At 46.1% G+C, this 24,301-nt stretch overlaps 1 protein-coding gene across 14 annotated transcripts in view; it reads right to left on the bottom strand.

Annotated features, from left to right (window-relative positions):
• MAP4 (microtubule associated protein 4) overlaps nt 1-24,301 on the bottom strand; it is a 209,747-nt gene that overhangs the window by 94,702 nt on the left and 90,744 nt on the right. The gene's annotated exons all lie outside the window — the stretch shown is intronic.

Here is a 24,301-nt window from a genome sequence, read left to right as displayed (position 1 = left end):
GGAGCAGGAGAGAACAAGCTTGTTCCATCTTCCACGTGACAGCCCTTCAGATATCTGAAAATGGCTCTAATATCTCCTCCCAGTCTCCTCTTTTCCAGACTAAACATCTCCAACTCCCTCAGCCATTCCCCACAAGGCTTGGTTGCCAGCCCTTGATGATCCTGGTCACCCTCCTCTGCCTATGTTCCAGCTTGTCAATTTGCTTTTTAAACTGGGGTGCCCAGAACTGGACTAAGGACTCCAGGTGGGATCTGATCAAGGCAGAATCGAGCAATACCACGACTTCCCTTGAACCTGACGCTATACTTCTGTTGATGCAGCCTAGACTAGCAAGCATGTTAAAACAATCGTTTATATAATCACTGCCATGAACACAGACACGTTGATTGTCATGTGCTTCTGTGTGTACAAATCTCTACACAGATAAACACCTTTCCCCCACCTGTCTACTGACCTGTCCCTGCAGCCCCTCAGTCCTACCTTGGTGAACAATTTGCAATACTAGCTGGTCTTAATATTGTGCTGTCACACAGAACCAGCAGCTTTCTCAGCTGTCCTCCATTGCCCCAAGTCAATGCATCATTTGCAACTTAACCCTCATTTCCCTTTTTCTCTCCTCCCCGTTACCAGACAAGAGGGTTTTGTGCCAAAGGCCATGTCACCGCAATCACCTCAATGCATGTAGCAGGTAACCTCTGGCCACAGACACTCTCCCTGTGCACTTCAGTGATAGCTACGGCCAATGACAGAATGAGCCACGAGGCTTACTCATGTAAATAAGTCCAAGAGAAGCGAACAAAGAGGATTGTGTTTGAGACCTCGCAGTGAAAAGCTGGTATGTAAAACGCTCCACCATTGGCAACCGTTTGCATTGGGTTTGTTTGTTTCTGAAACTTCTGGGAGGGCTGCAGCTGCTTGTCTTCATGAGAAGCAGGAAGTCAGAGGCCGTCAGCCATCCCTTTATACCAGAATGAGCTGCTTTGTTTCTACTGGATCCCTGTTGGAGCGACACAGGGGGTTGCTACCAGTGCAGCGCTTTGCAGAGAGAGCCAACACCAACATCCTGTGTTTCAGGGTCACATCGCTGGGTGCTAACATGTGCCTCGAAAGCAGCAAAACTTTTTTCAGATAGCTATTCTCAGAAAATAATGCAGACTGCTTACTGCATCTGCATCTCACCCTTCTTTTTTAAAACTGACTTGCAGCTTTGTTAAAGAAGAAAGGAAATTAACAAAATGGGAGAATCAGCTCACATTCTCAAAATGATAAGCACCCATCTTAATTTTCCCATAGAGAGAGAGAGATGCCATTAAAATGCCTGAACGGGTATCCAACCAATGTTGGTGTCCGTGCAAAGTATGTTCAAATATAGCAAGGGAATTGTGGTCTGCAGACCGCTGCACAATAGATATTTATCCTTCCATACTCAAAGTAGAAGTCTCTTAGCGACCACACACTTATTCCAAAGGACAAATGTATCTGAACGGAAATATTTGATCAGGAAGGGAAAATAAAGCACATTTAACATGATTTAAATTGGGGAATACATTTTCACAGAATAATAAAGAACTTGTGCTTATTCTCTTACAAGATTTCCACCCCACCCCTTGTACACCAAACCTTATTATTTTAGAGAAAGTGGTGACTCTCTCTTCCAGTCTGCACCCCAAGGATCATTTATGGTTACCATGCTACAGTTAAGAACCACAGGAACTGACGCAGATAAGCATTCTCTTAGATCAAGCACTTAGCATTTTAATCTTTGGATTGTCCACAATACTGGTGGGTCTTACTAATTTACCTCTGCCCCTTTCCCTCAAAATTTTAGCTGCCTCGGTGATGATGCTACATGAAAGCTGTTGTTGTCATCATTTCCTTCTCACGCAGAGTGGTACCCTGTTTACCGAATTGCAAGTTCTTAACACCGGTGCGTAAGCATTCCTTACCCTCCCAGAAAGGCGCTTTCATTCGGTGTTTTGCAACGTGTCTATTTGTTTAGCATATCCATGATTATACAGCTGATTTATTTTTTAAATCCTTTAAGCGCCTCAAAGCCCTTCTTGCATTTGCCATGCACAGGCCCCAAATTTGGCAAAGGGCACAGTGGCTTCCTTCCAAGGCCTCCTGCCTATTGCACAGCTAGGGAGGAGGGTGACGCGGTTGACTATGGCAAGGAGGACACAGCCCAAAGATTTAAGGCTGCCCCATGCGCTGCACCGGGAAGATCAGGTTGCACAGCAAGGGCAATGTTTGAGAGAATAATCCACGTGTTGTGCATGCTGTTAAAAATCTAATCCATAGTGGGTGAGAAACTCCTGTAAAGCTAGCAAGGTGGAAAGAAGGAATGTTGAGTCAGACCAATGATTCATCTAGCTAAGTATTGTCCACACTTCTGAAGACCGCATACAGCATACTAATAGAATGGGAAAAATGGGGGGGGGGGAATAAGGATATGTTTTTGGATAGTATGTTTTGTTATAACTTTGAATATTTTTTTTTAAATGTACTGTCCACACTGACAGGCAGCAGCTGTCCAGGGCTTCAGAGGGGAAGTCTCTCCCACCCCTACCTGGAGACATCAAGCTTTGAATCTGGGACTTCTGTATGCAAACAGATACTCTGCCACTGAGCTACATCCCTCCCAAAGCAGAATTCCAGGTATTTTCCTGGATATGAAACAACTGATTGGTTCAAAATTGGGAAAGGAGTACGGCAAGGCTGTATATTGTCTCCCTGCTTATTTAACTTATATGAAGAATTCATCGTGCGAAAGGCTGGGCTGGATGAATCCCTAGCCAGAATTAAGATTGCCGGAAGAAATATCAACAACCTCAGATATGCAGATGACACAACCTTGATGGCAGAAAGCGAGGAGGAATTAAAGAACCTTTTAATGAGGGTGAAAGAGGAGAGCGCAAAATATGGTCTGAAGCTCAACATCAAAAAAACGAAGATCATGCCCACTGGTCACCTCCTGGCAAATAGAAGGGGAAGAAATGGAGGCAGTGAGAGATTTTACTTTCTTGGGCTCCATGATTACTGCAGATGGTGACAGCAGCCATGAAATTAAAAGACGCCTGCTTCTTGGGAGAAAAACAATGACAAACCTAGACAGCATCTTAAAAAGCAAGAGACATCACCTTGCCAACAAAGGTCCGTATAGTTAAAGATCTGGTTTTCCCAGTAGCGATGTATGGAAGTGAGAGCTGGACCATAAAGAAGGCTGATTGCCAAAGAATGCTGGAGGAGACTCTTGAGAGTCCCATGGACTGCAAGAAGATCAAACTTCTCCATTCTGAAGGAAATCAGCCCTGAGGGCTCACTGGAAGGACAGATCCTGAAGCTGAGACTCCAAGACTTTGGCCACCTCAGGAGAAGAGAAGACTCCCTGGAAAAGACCCTGAAAGATGGAGGGCACAAGGAGAAGGGGACCACAGAGGACAAGATGGTTGGATAGTGTTCTCGAAGCTACCAGCATGAGTTTGACTAAACTGCAGGAGGCAGTGGAAGACAGAAGTGCCTGGTGTGCTCTGGTCCATGGGGTCACAAAGAGTCGGACACGGCTAAATGACTAAACAACAACAACAACAATTTCCCTGAAACAGGCAAGGAATTGTCAAGGGCTTGAAGACCCAAAGAGCTTGGAGCAGAGGCCAAATGGAGTCCTAACTTGCCGTGACTTCCATCATGTCATACCAGAGGAAAGATTTGCTCTGAGATGTTGGAAGATGGGCTTTCCTCCAGTGTGAAGAAGCATCCCTAGGAGCCAAAGCTACTGAAGTCTTTGTCTTTAAACAGTGGGAGGGGAAATTTCCCTGGAAACACAAGGCATTCTGGGAACAGGGGGAAAGTGGGGAGCCATGCAAATATGGCAGGGAGAGAAGTACCACAGGAACTCTTGTTATGAGCTGCTAAATATAAAACAGCTTCTCTCCAATGCTCTGCAGGCCTCTGGATTCAAAGGAGGATTTATAACCCCCCCCCCCTTTTGTAGCAAAAGCACCAGAGGGAAAGAGACAGGCAGCAGCGACGATGCCAACTCGTTTCTGCAGACTGGTATTGCTAAGCAAACCCAAGGCCAGCTAAGTGCTACCTGATCTCATGCTGCAATTTTAGCTGATCCAACTGTGCTGTGTCACATTTAGTTGGTTCAAGTGCTCCTCTCTGCATCACTTTTACACTTCTCTTCCTTTCGAGCAAGCTTCGTGATGCTATGCCTAAGGGAGATTCACGACAGCAGGCTTCATGAACTCGCCTGCGGCCCCAAAATGACTCACTTGGACAGAAAGCAGGAGCTGCTGCAAGATCCAGGGAACCTGCAACCTTGTGCCTTAGCAACAGAGCATCCCTTTTCAGTGGGACTGACACTAGAGAATCTGCTGGAGGCCTCCTTAGCTTGCACTTGTCTTCAGTCACCGCTTCCAGTTACTTGTTGGTTCAGTGGTACCTCGGGTTAACAACTTAATTCATTCCGGAGGTCCGTTCTTAACCTGAAACTGTTCTTAACCTGAGGTACCACTTTAGCTAATGGGGCCTCCTGCTGCCGCCACCATGCAATTTCTGTTCTCATCCTGAAGCAAAGTTCTTAACCCGAGGTACTATTTCTGGGTTAGTGAAGTCTGTAACCTGAAGCGTCTGTAACCCGAAGCGTCTGTAACCCGAGGTAACACTGTACTATCCTGCCAATCACCATCTATACGCAAGAGGGAAGCATCGGCAGACTTGGGGAAAACCCAAAGTTTGCTGAAATTAAGTAAGAAAAATGGGGGGCCCTAAAACAGGTTGGAAACCCGGAATTGCTAAATATCAGTATGCTCATGAGACATGAAATGCATTTAATAAACTTCTTGCAGGACCCACTTTTTTGTGCCTACTGCAGGGAACGGTCTTCTTGCCCTGGTTCTCTTGCTTACCAGCGTGTACCAAATTCTGCATGCTAACAATTAGGAGATAGTTTTATAAGAATGGTGTTGGGCAGCGGGAGAGAAAAAGCACATCAGAACAGAAGAAGAGCACAGCAGGATCAGGCCAACAGCCCATCTAATTCAACATTCTGGTCCCTGAGGGAAAGCTCACAAGCTCACAATTCCCAGGTGCCGGGTAACTGTTTGATCTTAAATTGATTCTTATCAACATGTTTTAGATGTGCTTGGTTGCTACCAGTTCCAGTTCAAGCAACTCTCTGCTTCTGTCCATGGGAGAACTGGTAAGTCCATCCCCGTAGAGCAGAACTAATCTCTCAAAAGCTTCTTCTATTATGGGTAGCCAGTTAGGCAAGTTGGTGCCAAGCGGATGTTGGGAGACACTCCCAAGAAGCACCCGCAGGCCAGCCTCGGGGAAATTTAATTAGCTACCCTAATCTTGTAGTAGGAGTGTGTGAAACTTGCTTCTGAACAGACGGAGGCCAAAGATGGCTTGCGTTAGCTGGGATGGGGAACGTAGTGATGTGGTCGATTTATGATGCACAACCGACGGCCCCAAATGACAACAGCCATCAGCCTCAGTTGGCTGAACCATTCTCAAGACTTTAACCAGGGGCTGATTCAAGCCTCAAAACGCACATACATAAAAATAAACTTTGGCTATGGGCAGCAACCCAATTTATTTGCCTGTTTCATTGTCTGCTCTGCAGAGATCCGTGTGGCTGTATAAGCCGTCTGGGACGTTAGAATGACACCACTCTTAACAGGCCACTATTCTTGCACAGAGAATTACCATACGTAACAGGCAAGCCTCATCCCACCAGACCTTTGAAAAATATTCAGTATTTTTGACTTTGTGAGCATGAGCTCAACCCGCCCGCTGAGGCTGATGGGAGTTGCAGTCCAAAACGGAGGCACCAGATTGGAAGAGAAGCTGACTTAAAGGCTTCATTCCTCAGGGACATCGAGGCCTAAAAGCAAAAAGCTAGGAAGTTCTTTCTGAGCTTCAGAGGCTTCCAAGCTGCTTCTCTGCACAAGGTCAATCCCATCTGCATGACTGCACACAGGCAAGGAAGATGGAGAGCGATATCTTCTGCAGCTAAGGCCCGAGTCTGGGCATTGAACCAGCCAAAGAGAAGGTGAAGGAGAAGATTTGGTCAAGGACTTTTAAAGCACTGACTTCATTAGAGCAAAAATAATAATTGTAACCAGGTATATTTGTACTGAGTACAACCACCTCCCCCACTGTTATTAGGGGGAGACATTAAAAAAAGATTTTTAACAATGCAAGGTCAGGTTTTTATGAATGTGAGTAATGCACTGCTCCATTCTTCACCATGGAGGGCTATTGAAAGCTACTAGCCACGATGGCTGTGCTCTGCCTCCACAGTTAGAAGAAGAGTTTGGATTGATAGCCCGCTTTATCACTACCCGAAGGAGTCTCAAAGCGGCTAACAATCTCCTTTCCCTTCCTCCCCCACAACAAACACTCTGTGAGGTGAGTGAGGCTGAGAGACCTCAGAGAAGTGTGACTGGCCCAAGGTCACCCAGCAGCTGCATGTGGAGGAGCGGGGAAGCGAACCTGGTTCACCAGATTACGAGTCCACCACTCTTAACCACTACACCACACTGGCTCTCAGAGGGAGAGGACTCTTGTGTTCGAATCTTGCTTGCGGGTTTCCCATAATAGGCATCTGGTTGGCCAAGGTAAGAACAGGATGCTGGACTAGATGTGTTGTTGGTCTGATCCAGGAGGGTTCTCCATATGTTCTTATGATCAGGGAGACCTGTATTCAAATCACTGCTCAGACCTAGAGGTCACCGAGTAACACCAGGCCAGTTACCTACTTGTCTAATCTCCCTCCCAGGACAAAACCAGATGCCTCTTGGACTCAAGGGTCCTTGGAGGAAATGCACGATGCAAAAGCAAATCAATAAAATGCAATCAGGGGATAAATTCAACAAACAGAGGCAGAATGCAACCAAGCCAAGCAACATGCCATACAACAAATACAGGCTAAAAATGCAGTTGCTGCTTTGCCCCTAAGCCATTAGCCAGCTGTGAAACTGTGGAGCGCACACAGCTCTTACAGGCCGAATAGAGAAAGCCAGCCACAGGGTGCTGACCAACCGCCCAGCTTCTCTCAAGGGAGGAAGTTTGGTTTGGCTGGGGCAAAGACCACAGATGTGGCTCATGGCCAGGCCTGGCTGTGTGAGCTGCTGGCAGTTACAGGGACGGAGACCGCAGAGGTGCAATGGGTGAGAACAAGAACAGGGAAGCGGAAGGCAGGATCTCTTGGACCCTACTGGAAATCTGCCCTATGAAGTCTAATGAAGCTGTGGCTTCAAAGGAAAAGAAGGAATAGCCTGAGATTAAACATTATAGGTGATTTGCTATTGCCTGCCTAACACCCTGGAGAGAAGAGGAGCAATTATCGTATTTTTTGCTCTATATAAGACTCACTTTTTCCCTCCTAAAAAGTAAGGGGAAATGTGTGTACGTCTTATGGAGCGAATGCAGGCTGCGCAGCTATCCCAGAAGCCAGAACAGCAAAAGGGATTGCTGCTTTCACTGCGCAGCGGATGATCCCTCTTGCTGTTCTGGCTTCTGAGATTCAGGATATTTTTTTTCTTGTTTTCCTCCTCCAAAAACTAGGTGCGTCTTGAGGTCTGGTGCATCTTATAGAGTGAAAAATACAGTAAGTCCCAACCCCCTGCATTGCAGGAATATTTCACCCAACATGGGGCTCAAACTCATGACCCTGCCCACCTTCTGCCCACGGAAGCACAGAATTGTGCTTGCTAAATGGGCGCCATTCAAAAGCAATCGACGGAAAAAGTGTCCTCTCGGCTCCAGCACAAAGGCTCCTGCAACTATCTGTTTGCTCTGCGCTGAGCGCTGGCAATCAGGGAGACGAGAGCGCTTAAAATAGCAAACCCCCCGCAGCCCTTACAGTCGGGTTTGTTTAATGCTGAGATTATAGCCCGTTTCTCTGCCTATATTCGCACACGCACAAGCGCCGCTGACCTAGTTTCGTCTTCCCAAGTCCCACCGGCAAAGAGCTGCAAATTCACATGCGGCACGAGCGGCGGCGAGAAACAGATCTCCCCAATCCGTCATGCACCGCTCAGGCAAGGCCATTAATTCCAGAGGGCACCCAAATAAAATGAAATGAACAACATCAAAGCAAGGCAGCTATTTGCATAAGGAGAGGGGACTTGCAGCTCCGAGACTTAGCAACTTAAAGCCAGGAAACCTCCATTTAAAAGCATCCCCCCCCCCCAATGAGCAACTAGCTGTTTTTCCAGCTGCTAATTCAAGACTTGGGAGGGCATAGATGGGAGAAGATGGCACAAGAGGAGAATATTAATCTTCAGCAGAAGAAAACTGTGAAGATCCATCAGTCCTCGGGCAACAAAGTTTACATTACATGAGGGACTGATTTCGAAAGATTGGCTCACACTCTCGAAACTGGGAGATGCCCTCTTTTTCTATACAGTGGTACCTTGGGTTACATACACTTCAGGTTACATACGCTTCAGGTTACAGACTCCGCTAACCCAGAAATAGTACCTCGGGTTAAGAACTTTGCTTCAGGATGAGAACAGAAATTGTGCGGCGGCGGCGTGGCAGCAGCGGGAGGCCCCATTAGCTAAAGAGGTGCTTCAGGTTAAGAACAGTTTCAGGTTAAGAACGTACCTCCGGAACGAATTAAGTACTTAACCCAAGGTACCACTGTATTCAAAATAATAACATGAAGGTAAAGCTGAGGAGCACTTTTTTAAAAAAGAGTATTTTTAAAAAAAATGTTCCAAAAGAATTCTAAAATGGCATAACTAGTCAGTGTGATCATTATGCTCAACAGGTATTGAGAAAAATGTATGCTCACTATATTCAATAATATTCAGTAAGATGTGTATGTCTCAAATACTCATCATTCCGGCAGCTGCTATGATAAAAAAATCTGTTCACTGTTTTTGTGCAACTACAGAAAATCCTACAGCTCTGAATGCAACACCTCTCTTCCTCTTTCAGCTAGACAGAAGCTGCATTGTCATAAATTCACCAGAATTAGCCAACCTATGTTCTCCTTTGTTCGATATTTGTATCAGAATATGGTTTGACAGCAGCATCACAAATGCTATACGAAATGCCAGATGTTCTCCCAAGCTCCACGGATATGATGCTCCGATTCAGAGAGAATATTTTGATGAACAAACAGGTCAAGTCTATTGGTGAGGTAGACTCTTTAAACCTTGACCAATTCGGAGCAGTTGATGCATCTTTCCACCTTTATCAATATCCCAGTCACAATGGCTGTTACAACTCCACTGGTGGAGGCAGCATGCGTCTGAATGCTAGATCAGGAAGTGGGAAGCCTGCTGTTGCACACCAGTGGCCTTCCCATTGGTTGGCCATGGTAAGACCAGGACTGTGGACTGGACTAGCCATTGGCCAAATCCAACAGGCTCTTTACCCTCTTATCATCACCAGAAATTCTTCATCTTCCTCCTATGACCATCCTGTCTCCCTTGCTGCCCCAAGCCTTGTACTGAGGCACAGCTACACAGTGTCCGGCCTCTTGAAATCCCTACCCACCAACTGCAGTCTTCTCCAACCTGGCTCCCTCCAGACGAGGGAGGGCTACACTACACCACAGAACTGATAGGATTGGAGTCCAAAATGTCTGGAGAGCACCAAGCTGGAGAAGGCTGTCCTACTGAAACCAAGCCTAAATAGATTGGGATGAAATTTGCCCATTTTGCTCCCATCTTACTCTTGCCTCTCCACCTCTCTCCTCCTTTTGTCGTCTACTTTCTGGATAGCTCAGTTGGTTGCAGCATGGTACTGATAACGGCAAGGCTGCAGGTTCAATCCCTGTATGGTACTGCTGCATATGTGTGAATTGCAGGGCTCAGGACTAAATGATCCTTAGGTCCCCTTCCAAGTCTATGATTCTAAGATTAAGATTCTAAGCCTTTTCAGAGAAGGACCTGTGTCTATTTCTTATTACGTTCCAATGAAGCACCGCATACCATGATGGCGCATTACTGAAAAATAGAAAATAGCTCATCTCCTGGAAAGTTTCAAGAAAAGGATGGACAGCTTCTGTGAGCCAGGCTTCACGCACTTCTCCAGATATATTTTTAGAACTCGAAAATTGAAAGCATGGCCAAAAAAAGCCCAGGATACACAGTCTCTGCCACCCCCCATTCCCGCCACCTTTCCTTAATTGATGCTAAGCAGACATGACATTTCTGGAGTTGTCAGAAGACTTTCATGGACAAGGCAGCTCTGCCTACATGAAAAACGGCCGCAGTTGTGCTGGAGGGTGTCTGCCGAGCCTGGGCCAGTGAGTCTTCAATTTTGCTGTTTTTGAAAGGGCAGGATTATGCCGCACTGGGTATTTGACCTTGGAACACTGTTGTGCATCAGAAGAAGAGCTGTGGCCTCTTGAAGAGCAGCGAACGGGCCGTGACCCTGTGCAGGCGGAAGATGGGGTCTGGGAGTCCAACATGGAGGACGCCAGGTTGACAAAGGCTGCCTGGCTTTGCTAAGTGAATGAAGGAGAAGGACAGCACAAGGAGAAGGTAAGTATGAGATACAGCAGAGGATAAACCAAGACAGGAATGCAGTGCCTGGAAAGCCTCGAGACTCACTTCACCAACCACTAACCAATCTGTGACCACCACGTAGAATAGCGCTTCATAGAATTGTAGAGTTGGAAGGGACCCAAGGGTCATCTAGTCCAACCCCCTGCAATGCAGAATCTCAGCTAAAGCATCAGAAGGAATGGGTTTCTGTGCAGTCAGTCTGAAATGGGACCCAAAATCCACTTTTTTCCTTTTCCAAGGGAGCAATGGATGGCCTTGCCAGTTCCGAGTGGAGCAGGGATGGCACATCTGGGTCTTATCTTACACACTGACGCACAGATCTTGTCAGGTCTGACAAGAGACCCGGAAACGGCGCCAGGAGTGCTCTTAGGGTTGGTGACCTTCCTGCCCCAAGATAAGAGTATAGGAACAGGAACAACCTTTTATGGTCAAGAGTACTGGAACAGGAATATCTGTTTATGGTCATGGATGTCAACTTACATGTATAAGCTGACGTGGTTGGACTCCTGGGGAAAGGGGGAGAGGGTGCCTGGAGGATATCTATGCTGCATGAAATTTCTCATTTCTTTGGACTTGCTGTGAGCTGACCACGCAAGTGCCTTCTGCTATCCGGAGAGCAGAATAAACTCTTTCTCTGAATCAACCTCGGTGTCATTTGACTTCCTTTCTCCCTCCCGGGAGCAACACAGACCCCACCAGTCGGTAAAGTCTAAGAAGGCTACACATCCATGACAGATGACCATCCAACCTCTGCTTAAAAACCTCCAAGGAAGAATAGTCCACCACCTTCCTGAGAGAGACCGTTTCACCGTCAAACAGCTCTCACTGCGAGAAAGTTTTTCCGTATGTTTATTTAGAATCTGCTTTCTTGTAACTTGAAGCCATTGCCTTGAGTCCTATCCTTCATAGCAGGAGAAAACAAGCATGCTCCGTCTTCCATGTGGCAGCTCTTTAGATAGTTGAAGATGGCTCTTATATCTCCTCTCATATCCACTCTTCCCACCTTGGATCAAATCTATGCTTCCAGGTACCATAAGAAAGCTGCAGAGATAGAGCAGGATAGTGCACACCCCAGAAATGATCTCTTTCAGCTTCTGCCTTCTGGAAGAAGGTACAGGGTTATAAAGACTAGGACTAGCCACCTGAGAAACAGTTTCTATCCAAATGTGATTTTGGATAGTCTCCTCTTTTCCAGGCTAAACATATCCAGCTCCTTCAAGCGTTCCTCAAGGCTGTTTCCAGACCCTTGATCTTCTTGATTGCCCTCCTCTGCACACCCTCCAGCTGCTCAACATCCTTCTTAAATTGTGGTTATTGTGGTAAATTAACTCCTACTTCTTCCACCTCTTAGGTTAGCCCAGTATACATGATACCCAGCCAGAAAACTGCCCTCTTTCAAACTGCTGGCTGGCTGCCCCCAGCAGCAGACCCCAGACTTCACAAAAGCTGCCCAGCATGGGGATTTTTGTATATCAACCACTTAGCCCTACACTTCAGTTGCACTCCAAATGTGACTGCCCTCGAGTCTTCAACCAGTGAGATGCTCCCCAGAACTTTGTTTACTTTCTTCGCATGTGTTGCCCACTTCATCCATCTGATGAAGCTGGAGGTTGCCAGGTTCTTCTTCTTAACGTGTGCCAAGGTAAAGAGCTCAATAGTACATATTCCCCAAGGAGACAACCAAACTGAAGGCTCATCAGCCCTGCATCAGCAAATGCTCCTTCACCAAGAGCCACCAGACTCTGGAACTCCCTCCCCAGAGAAGCGAGATTGGCTCCCTCCTTATTGTTCTTTGCCAGCAAGTGAAGGATGTTCCATTCCAACAGGCTTTTGGGGATTGACTGTTCTTTAAGGAAAGGGCTTTAAAATAGTGCTGTGCTGTTTTCACGATCTGTATTTTAATAGCTCTTGTTTTTATATCAAATAGCTTAATTATTTCTTAACTGCTTTTATATATATGTATGTTTTCAGCCTTCTGCATTTTATCCGTTTTGTTTTTAAATTTGTTTTTAAATTATTATTCATCAAGAGACCACAGGGCAATTTACAACATAAAACACAAAATACATAATATAATATTAGTAAAAGGGAGAGGAAGAAAAAAACCTCCTACCCCACTTTAGAAGGTCACAGGTTAATTAACTACCACTCCCCCATCTCTCCTGATATCCTTTCTTTTCCTGTCTTGCTTGGATCTTTTCTCTTACTTGCTATTATTATAATTGCTTTTAGTGTACTGGAAAAGTGAAAATGAAAATTACAGAGAGAGAGATTTTCATTTATAAACTTCATTCATTTTGCAGCTAGAATGTCAACTTTTAATTGTGAGTGTAAGCAACAAAAACACCACTTAGCCCTATATTGGACAATTTGCCATGATGCCGCAATAACTGTCTGGAAGAGCCAAGGTTGAAGATGCTGCAGACCTAGCATCCAGGAGGTGACACATTATATAATGTCTCTCTCCTGCTCAACCCTCCCCGCCAACCTTTAGGTATCTGAATCCATGCAAAGCAGAAAGATGCACAGATCAATAAGGAGGGGGAGCAGATATCAATACCAGGTTGTGGCTGCAGTTATTGCAAGAAATAATGGCTGCAAAGCTGGGAAGAGAAGCCCTGCAGAAGCTAAGATGACTGGATGAAGGAAGCTGGGTAAATTAAGCTGTCTTCATTTAACTGAGGGGGGACAGGGGGAGTGTACTGTAAGCTACTACATTCCTTTAGGTGAGCAATGCAAAGACTGGCTCCTTCCTCCCAGAGGAGGTGGAAACAAAGCAGCAGCCCCATCAAGGGATTGCCCTCAATAGATCACTCATTTCCCCCTGGTGCATTATTGATGCAAAGCACGCCAGCATCACAGGGAATTCGCAGCTTTGCTTATCTTGTTTGAAATAGCACTCCACACCACAGCGCCTGCCTGCCTGCCTGCTTTTAATAATCAAGTTATCTCTCAAAAAGATAAACCTGGGAGCCAGGGACCTCACCCCCTCTCAAAGCACTAGGGCAGACCTTATTTATTTCCAGCATCGCAATTTCTTGAGCGTTTGTTCAGATGGATGCTTACGTGGTGGTTAGACTATGACTGGTCCTTAGCGAGCATCCATTCTCATTTGTTTGCGGGGTCGCTATGCAGCAAGGAGAATTCATCCTGATTTTCTCATGGGTGCGTTTCCCCGTTAGTTGTTTGTCCATTGCACACTTCTTCAGTGCATTTCTCCACCACTTTCCTAACTGCAAAAAGTGAGTGGGTTTTTTTTTGTTTTGTTTAAGTGGATTTGTCGCACAAAAGCAGCAGAGCGATTTAATCCACATTAGTTGTGTGAACCTAAACTTACAGTAGGACATCCTAAGACGCAAGATGTTGGAAGATTCAGGACAGGGGGAGGGGAGCTCCGGCACCCCCCAACGGCTTCAGAACAAAGAAGGTCTGAATTGTGGCCCTAGTGTGCCAAAATCCCAGCTCTCCTACATTCACATTACGGCTCAACATCCCTTCCTTCTGCCATACTAATTATAGTTGGCACCAGCCACCACTGAGGGAAAGGGATGAATGGGGTGTGTGATCAAACAGGCAGTAGTTCCCAATTTCAGAGTTTTTATGACAACCACCTGGAATGGAAAGAGTTCAAGAAAGAAGGGTCCCAATGCAGGTGGTCTCTTGGCTGTATCAGCAGAAGGGCCTGCAATCCCACCTCTTCCTCTGCCTCCCTGAAAAGCTGCTCACCAAACTTCACAGTGCTAGTTACCAAAGCACCTGCATCCCTCTAGATGGCAGGCTATCACCTTTGCAGTGAGATCTGCTTTCTCTTGTGCTCCCTGGGCACTGTGGCCAAACAGTTACTCACATACTGAATGGCTTTACCCCAGAAAGAGCTTGGCTCCTCTGCAGGTTAACAGAAGAACTGACATGAAGTTAAGAACTGTATGAACCTTGCAAACAGAAAAGGACTGAGTATCTCACCCTTGCATTTTGGCATTGAGAATTAGGGACAATACTTGCTGCCATTCTTTTTTTATGTCAAATGTGATCAATGACTCCAAAAGACTAGGAATCAGAGCTAATTTCCCTGGCTCAGCTTTTAGCAAGTATTGGGAATAAGAATCGAAAATATTGCTCCTTCTGGATTTTCAAGAAAGTCAGAACAACGCTTGATGGGAGTTTAGCCAAAATACAAGACGTACATGACCTGAGCACAGCCTGAGGGAACCTACTCTGAATGTTTTGGACTTCAATTTGCATCACCTCCTGCCAGCAATGCCGCATGCTTTCTTTAAATGCACATATACAAACATTTTGAACTGAGATCCACCGGATGGTGCATGGCGGAATGCCCTGGAGACCTTGAAACACTTACTTTCAGGTGTTGTTTTCAAGGCTGCATACATTCAATATATTTAAAGGCATGCTAGGCAGAGTGAAATGTAGCAAAATACATTTTTGCTGCTAGCTAAAATGGCCAGCAAGGTCCGTATAGTTAAAGCTGTGGTTTTCCCAGTAATGATGTATGGAAGTGAGAGCTGGACCATAAAGAAGGCTGATCGCCGAAGAATGGATACTTTTGAATTCTGGTGCTGGAGGAGACTCTTGAGAGTCCCATGGACTGCAAGAAGATCAAACCTCTCCATTCTGAAGGAAATCAGCCCTGAGTGCTCACTGGAAGGACAGATCCTGAAGCTGAGACTCTAATACTTTGGCCACCTCAGGAGAAGAGAAGACTCCCTGGAAAAGACCCTGATGCTGGGAAAGATGGAGGGCACAAGGAGAAGGAGACGACAGAGGACGAGATGGTGGGACAGTGTTGTCGAAGCTACCAGCATGAGTTTGACCAAACTGCGGGAGGCAGTGGAAGACAGGAGTGCCTGGTGTGCTCTGGTCCAGGGGGTCACGAAGAGTCGGGCACGACTAAACAACAACAACAAAATAGCTGCTTTCCTGATCATTTCAGTTGGCATTGATAAAGTGGGTGCGTCAAATCACAGAATGGTAGAGTTGGAAGGGACCCCGAGGGTCATGTAGCCCAGCCCCCAGCAATGCTGGAATCTCAGCTAAAGCATCTGACACAGATAGCCATCCACCCTCTGCTTAAAAACCCATAAAGAAGGAGGGTCCATAACCTCCCAAGGGAGACCGTTCCACAGTCAAACAGCTCTTACTGTCAGGCAGTTTTTCCATATGTTTAGTCGGAATCTCCTTTCTTGTAGCTTGAAGCCGTTGGTTCAGGTCCTACCCTCTAGAGCAGAAGAAAACAAGCTTGTTCCATCTCCCACATGACAGCTCTTTAGATATTTGAAGATGGCTATCAAATATCCAGCTCCTTCAACCATTCCTCATCAGGCTTGGTTTCCAGACCCTTGATCATCTTGGTCACCCTCCCCTGCACATGTTCCAGCTTGTCGATATCCTTCTTAAACTGTGGTGCACAGAACTCAACACAGTATTCCAGGTGTGGTCTGACCAAGGCAGAATAGAGTGGTACTATTTTACTTCCCATGATCATGTCTTGAGAAAGTCTTGCACTAGAGAGGGTTAGCTCAGAGTTCTTCAGCCTCAGGTCCCCAGATGTTGTTGGGCTTCATAGAATCATAGAATCATAGAGTTGGAAGAGACCACAAGGGCCATCGAGTCCAACCCCCTGCCAAGCAGGAAACACCATCAGAGCACTCCTAACATATGGTTGTCAAGCCTCTGCTTAAAGACCTCCAAAGAAGGAGACTCCACCACACTCCTTGGCAGCAAATTCCACTGTCAAACAGCTCTTACTGTCAGGAAGTTCTTCCTAATGTTTAGGTGGAATCTTCTTTCTTGTAGTTTGGAACCATTGCTCCGTGTCCGCTTCTCTGGAGCAGCAGAAAACAACCTTTCTCCCTCCTCTATGTGACATCCTTTTATATATTTGAACATGGCTATCATATCACCCCTTAACCTCCTCTTCTCCAGGCTAAACATGCCCAGCTCCCTTAGCCGTTCCTCATAAGGCATCGTTTCCAGGCCTTTGACCATTTTGGTTGCCCTCCTCTGGACACGTTCCAGTTTGTCCGTGTCCTTCTTGAACTGTGGTGCCCAGAACTGGACACAGTACTCCAGGTGAGGTCTGACCAGAGCAGAATACAGTGGCACTATTACTTCCCTTGATCTAGATGCTATACTCCTATTGATGCAGCCCAGAATTGCATTGGCAAGCTTAGTCAATGGTCAGGGATGATGGGGTCCAACAACGTGTGGGGAAGCAAGCTTGAAGCAGCCTGGACACAGCAGGTGAAGTTGCCTTCTAGAGAGTCAGACATATTATCCCCTGTGTGTTTAGCCAACAACTGACTGGAAGCAGCTCCAAGGTCTGGGGAAAGAGGGTATTACCATCCAACCCTGCAAACTGACAGCATTTAATCCAGACTGAACATGCGATCGTGCGGGGGGGGGGGGCGCGGGTTCTCTAGCCTGCAGGACTAATGGGTTCCACCAGACCTGGCCTAAGAGGCAGTTTGGGGCAAGCCACACCCACCTGCCTTACACGTGGTGTCTTACATGGCATCATAGATGATACCATGCAGGGTCAGATAAAAAGATTTGATCAGCAGTGGTAATAATAATAATAATGATAATAATAATGATAATAATAATAATAATTTATTATTTATACCCCGCCCATCTGGCTGGGCTTCCGCAGCCACTCTGGGCAGCTTCCAGAAGAATATTAAAATACTGTGATACATCAAACATTAAAAGCTTCCCTAAACAGGGCTGCCTTCAGATGTCTTCTAAAAGTCTGGTAGTTGTTGTTCTCTTTGACATCTGGTGGGAGGGCGTTCCACAGTGAGGGCGCCACTACTGAGAAGGCTCTCTGCCTGGTTCCCTGTAACTTGGCTTCTCACAGGGAGGGAACCGCCAGAAGGCCCTCGGTGCTGGACCTCAGTGTCCAGGCAGAACGATGGGGGTGGAGATGCTCCTTCAGGTAAACTGGACCGAGGCCGTTTAGGGCTTTAAAGGTCAGCACCAACACTTTGAATTGTGCTCGGAAACGTACTGTTCAAAGTCCCTTGAACAGTGCTTCCCCAGAGCCAACTATTAGCTCACTGTCTGAGCCTTGAAAATGCTACACACACTTTTTTTGCACCTGTCGTTGTTGTGGCACCAGGTGACTGGCAGGTAGGCTGCCTCGCCCACCTGTCAAACTTGGTCTCTGTGGCAGGATAGAGATTAGGATCCAGGTGGTCCACTGGTCAGATCCAGTTCCCCACTACTGTTCTACAGCAAGGCACCTGCCACAGCACAGAGATATGGCTCCATCCTTACTCACACTCACACACATGCAAAGAGGCAATCTATCACAAGCAGCACGTTTTGGGGTGCCTCTAAAGCAGTGGTTCCCAAAGGTAGTAGTGCAACCTCCGGGTGGGTGGTGGGATTACCATGGGGTATCTAAGAGGCAAGGGGGTCTAAATGATCAAGTTAATCATTTTTGTTGAATTAATTAAATAGTGTTAACCGGTTTTTAAATAAATGTTCAATTAATTGTTACTGTTTTGAATTTTGCTATGTTGTTATTTTACTTACTGGGCCATGCAAACTGCTATTCCGAATAATGCTTTTTCTGGAGTAGGATAGGGGGCACTGGGGATCAATTTATGGTCTCCCAAAAGTTGCCCCCAAAGGTTTAGGAACCACTGCTCTACAGGGAAGAAATATAGCTAAGTATAATGATCAGTCACCACAATGGACATCATCTAGACTGTTTCCTACAATAGCTGAAGTGACTATGGGCCATCTGTGGCTATCTCAGCAGTCCCTCCTTACCCTATGCAACAATTAATATGAAACACACACATGCACCCTACCTGTCAAATACCCTGATCAGAAATTAGACAAAAGCTTCCAAAATGCTCACCACAGATTATAGCCTTCTTGGTACAGCACACCCCATATTACACTCAAAATATATTGGTGGCAAACTGCCATCTATTCACTTCTGAAATTATCACACAAAAACACACATTTGCCACCCTAGTGTTCAGTGCTTGGTCAGCAAGTAGGTGAATGTTCAATCCAACAGAAGTTTAGAGCATTGTCGAGAGAGCAGCTGCTGCTAATGTTCTCCTGGACAGAAGCAACAGAGTTAAGAACTCTTACCATCTCCCCTCTTCCTTATTCAGACCCAGAGAAGACAAACTACTCACCATTATATGCTCAACACAAGGTCAAAAACAGTGATGGTGTTGGTAATTTCATCCCAATAGAGAAGCACTAAATCTGCACAGAAGCAAAGCATTTTCTGCTGCTAAAATTAATTAAAGCAGGCTAAGAGAGATGAGAACACACACCTTTTAAGCAGGGGGGAAATATTTACAAAATGCATCCTCTCTGGGTAGAGAGGATCACTCCTAGGTTGTGTAGACATCTCCTAGCACACTTAAAGTTGCTTTATGAAACGATGGGATGGATAAATGACACTCTGCAAGGCCACAGACACACAGACACAAATCCCCACTCCGAATTTGGAGCACATCTTAGTTTCCAAGTTCTGGCTAGCAGCCTCTCCACGAGAAATTACAGCAATATGGCATGTTGTGCAATGCAGCCTTACCTTCCTGCGTGAGTAAAGGAAGAAGAGACACCCATGCAAAGACCCAGACAGAACATGCAGCCTCAGAAGTGAAGGGAAGCTTAAAAAGATTAGCGGCAGACAGAACTGTTGTATCAGCCGGGACCCGGCTGTCCCTGAAACTCCACAGCAAATGAAATATTTATTCTCCGTTCAGACAGAGCCTAGAACTCTCTCCCGCCTTTGACAAAATGCAACCCTCCAGCAGCCTTGCTTTAAACCAACCAGAACACACACACACACACCAAGAGAGAGAGAGAGAGAGAGAGGGAGCTCTGGAAGACAGAATCCTGTGTACCAATTAAGAAATAGATGGCATCGTATCAAAAGCAAAATTCAGGCACCAAGCACCTTTGCCCCTCTGCCGTCCCATTCAACGCTCATTAACACAGGGGAGGGCTTGGACAACTCTTCCAGACCAATGAACAAGGAGCCCAAGGTTACTATTTGCTGGCAAAATGGCAATGCCTCTTCCCTCCCCCCCCCTTTTTTTTAAGGACTCAGATTGAAAAATTGGCAACTGCAAATGAAAACCAGCTGGAATGGGTTTAATTGGCATGGATGGGTCCTGAGCAAGCAAAGCAGGGCTACAAAAGGCAAAGGGGTTTCCTAAGACGAACAGTAACCTCAAGAAACAACCAATCTAGCAGGGGATGTGTGGTGGTTAAGAGTGTTGGACCAAGACCTGGGAGCGAATCCCCACGTGGCCATGAAGCTCACTGGATGACATTGGGCCAGTCACTGCCTCTTAGCCTAACCTACCTCGCAGGGTTGTTGTTGAAGATAAAATGTGGAGACAGAGACCCACATATGCCACCCTGAGTTTCTTGGAGGAAAGATAGGGGGCAATCAATCAATAAATAAATGCTACCTACGCAGAAAAGGGACGCGGGTGGCGCTGTGGGTTAAACCACAGAGCCTAGGACTTGCCGATCAGAAGGTCGGCGGTTCGAATCCCCGCGACAGGGTGAGCTCCCGTTGCTCGGTCCCTGCTCCTGCCAACCTAGCAGTTCAAAAGCACGTCAAAGTGCAAGTAGATAAATAGGTACCGCTCCAGTGGGAAGGTAAACGGCATTTCCGTGTGCTGCTCTGGTTCGCCAGAAGCGGCTTAGTCATGCTGGCCACATGACTCAGAAGCTGTATGCCGGCTCCCTCGGCCAATAAAGTGAGATGAGCGCCGCAACCCCAGAGTCGGTCACGACTGGACCTAATGGTCAGGGGTCCCTTTACCTTTACCTTTACCTAAGCAGATGTATCTTAATTTTTTGCCATCTGGAAAATAGAGGGAAACTATCTAAGCTGAAGCCCAAAAACACAAGTGTTGCCATTCTTGTGAAGCTCGTGGCACTCTCTATATGCAGAAATGCACCCTGAATTCAAGTGCTGCATATGTTAAAGTATATGCACAGGAATTATCACACACAGGCGCTGCAATAGCCTAACATTAAAGTCCTCATACTGCACATTATGAATGGAAAAAACCCCATCTCCTTAATTTCAATAAAATAAAATAAAACCCGATGAAATATTTTCTAAGTGTTCCCCAAATTTTTGCTTTCTGTTTGAAAAGTGGATCAAGCGTAGAAGGAGAAAACAAAGGCTCTCCACCCCCAAGCAGGCATCCACATCTCCCCTCCATTACCCTTTTATTCCAGATTCTGGGCTACCCCCTCTATTCCCCCACACCTCCGTGGGGGATCATGTGCCTCTCCTTTCAGCTTATGAGCGAAGCCCCAAACCATCAACCACCCCTTGCAGGCACCCAGTTCCAATGATAAGCCAATGTGAAGATGCTCAAGGGCTACTTCTTCCAGGTTCTTATAGTATATCAATGTGATTCCATCTAGACCTGGTGATTTGCCACTCTTCATTTTTAAAAAAATAATATTTATTCAAATTTTAAAGGTTACAAAGAGAAAAAGAATAAAAAAGAAAAACAGAAAAAACAGAAAAAATACAAACAATTAAAAAAACAACAAATCAGACCTTTACCTCACTTGCTTTCATTCACTTACTTCCTTGACCTCCTCACACCTCCCATTTTTTGTATTCTAGTTCAATTAGATATTTCAGCAAATCCTTTCCAACTTTGTTTTCATCTTAATAGTTTATCTTAATATTTTATCTTAATATATTGTAATTTTACATTCCCTTCTTTCATCAAATTATTTTTACTTAATCCTTTATATCTTTTCTGCTAAAACCACATAATTCTATTCCAACATCTTTCTAACATTCCTTAATTTTACAATATTTCTATAAATAAACTTTAATTTTTTTCCAGTCTTCTTCCACCGACTCTTCTCCTTGGTCTCGGATTCTGCCAGTCATCTCAGCCAGTTCCATATAGTCCATCACCTGGTGATTTGCCACTCTTCATTTTCTTTATCACTTGTGCTATTTCATCTGTTTCTATATTAGAATTTAGGGCCTCAACTTCTTCTTTTTCAATTCTTGGTAATTTATTTTGTTGTAAATACTCTTCCAAATACTCAGAGGAGCAGTGCTTGGACCGCCTCAGCCACCTCCTTGGGAGACAGAGAGACTTCTCCATGTTGCACAGGAACATTTCAACACCGCCTTGCTACACCGCTGTGACACAGTGGCCATGGTGGACTTTGAAGGCATCTCCAAATACGTGCTGCGGTGCAGCAGCCGGTAGCAGCAAACAATTGTTGCATGGGAAGGGACCCCGAGAGTCATCTAGTCCAACCCCCTGCAATGCAGAAATCTCAACATGTGGTTCCCCATCCAATTTGACACCATACCCAACGCTGCTTAGCTTTGCAAATGTGCTAGGGGTTTTATTGCTGCTGTTTAGGAAGAATACTAGGAAACTCCAGAAAGCGTTTACAGGTTCAGGACCCTTTGGAGGGGAACAACTCATTCAGCCTTCATCCTCCAGAGACCAATTCCAAAAACAAAATCCTCCAAACTGCACCTGCACATCATTTCTTAAGAAGTCTTCTTCTGCAATTCCGGGCAAGTCTTCTCTGCCTGTGTTGGTATGTATGATTCTCAGGCATGTAAAATGGTCTCTTGCAGCAAACTGCCCCTAAGCAAACTTCTACAGATCCTGTCCTCCTGAACAGCTGTCTGCATATTCCATTTCATTTCAGAGGAGGATATTTTTTAACTTTTAAGATAATAGCCTGCTAGATCAGCCCAATGGGCCCATCTAGTCCAGCATCCTGTTTTCACAGCAGCAGAACCAGATGCCTGTGGGAAACTGGCAAGGAGGAATCCAAGCAAAAGATCACTCTTCCCTTCTGAGATTCCTGCACTGCAGGGGGTTGGAATAGATGATCCCTGGGGTCCTTTCCAACTGTACAATTCTATGATTCTATAATCCTGTGGTTTCCAGCAACTGTTATTCAGAAGCATTTGCTGCCTCCCGACTGTGGAGGGGGGAGGGACGCGGGTGACGCTGTGGGTTAAACCACAGAGCCTAGGACTTGCCGATCAGAAGGCCAGCAGTTCGAATCCCCGCGACGGGGTGAGCTCCCGTTGCTCGGTCCCAGCTCCTGCCAACCTAGCAGTTTGAAAGCACACCAGTGCAAGTAGATAAATAGGTACCGCTTCGGCGGGAAGGAAAACGGCATTTCCGTGCGCTGCTCTGGTTTGCCAGAAGCGGCTTAGTCATGCTGGCCACACGACCTGGAAGCTGTACGCCGGCTCCCTCGGCCAGTAAAGCGAGATGAGCATCGCAACCCCAGAGTCGGTCACGACTGGACCTAATGGTCAGGGGTCCCTTTACCTTTTAACTGTGGAGGCGGAGCACAGCCACCATGACTGACAGTCATCAATAGCCCTCTCCTCTTCTTCACAAGAAAACTCATGGATCATAAACCAAAGTTTTATTTCTGTAAAAACAACAACAACCCAGAAGTGCACAAGGGACTTGTTTGTAAGAGGACAGGAGCGAAACAGGGGAAGGGAGGGGGAAACTTGGGGGAAAGTACAGATGAGAAGAGTTTGCCTTTGCTTATGAAAAAGCTGGGGAAGTCTCCTGGCCAAACCCCAATGCCCTTCCAGACCACTTCTCTTCCCGAAAGGGTCCTGATGTATTCGGCTCCCAAATATTCTCATGTCACTTTTCTTCCGGCTCACTAACTCCGTTCTAATTGTGCATCTGCCTGCAGCTTCAACTGTCCGTGAAGGAGAATGGTCCCTGCCCCCCGAGATGAGCTGCGGCTCCTAAGGGGCAATGGGTGAGTTTTTGCACAGGGTTATATTCAAATGACTGGATGCAAAGAGCCAGCACATATGCAAAGGCAGCGGTTTCTGTCTCTGCTGCTCTTTCTCCTCTCTCTCTCTCTGTCCTCTCTCCCTCCCCAACCTCTGAGGAGACATGTCACTGTGTTATTTCTCAGAAGAACAGACAGAAGCACTGAAGCGGTCCAAGGTTAAAGCAGTATCCCCTTCCTGAAACAATGACTCGGCATTCCTTGCTAAAAGCAAAAGTGGGATGGAATTAACACGGGAGCAACAATCACCTGAAACTCAGTTTACAGCACGCTGGGCAGATCGCAAGCCCACTATTCTGAGGGTGGCAGGAAGAACAGATTGGAAATGTTGAGGCAGATAGCCGTGTTGATATGTCACAGTCATAATAAATAACAAGATGAAAAAAAACCCTTTTTTTAATAATTGCAGTGGCTCCTTTGGGTAAAGATAAAGGGACCCCTGACAATTAGGTCCAGTCATGGCCAACTCTGGGGTTGCGGCGCTCATCTCACTTTACTGGCCGAGGGAGCCGGCATACAGCTTCTGGGTCATGTGGCCTGCATGTCTAAGCCGCTTCTGGCGAACCAGAGCAGCGCACAGAAACGCCGTTTACCTTCCCGCCAGAGTGGTACCTATTTATCTACTTGCACTTGATGTGCTTTCGAACTGCTACGTTGGCAGGAGCAGGGACCGAGTGGCACCTTTAAGATCAACTAAATATAAGCTTTCAAGATATGAGCTTTCGTGTGTAATACACACTTCATCAGGTTGGAAAGGATCTCTTTTCTGAAACAAGCCTCCTTGGAAAGTTTAGAAAGATCTCTGCAACATAACGGCAAGGCAAAAGAACAGGCAAGATAGGTTAAAGTAACCATCTTGAACTGGGTTTTTGGAGACTGTCTAGGTCTAAACTCAAAGCACGAGGATCCTATCAGCT

Source organism: Podarcis cretensis (genome assembly GCF_951804945.1).
Source record: "Podarcis cretensis genome assembly, chromosome: 12".
In the NCBI taxonomy this organism is placed as follows: Eukaryota; Metazoa; Chordata; class Lepidosauria; order Squamata; family Lacertidae; genus Podarcis; species Podarcis cretensis.
The sequence above is the reverse complement of the archived record's forward strand: the minus strand, read 5'-3'. Positions and strand labels throughout refer to the sequence as shown.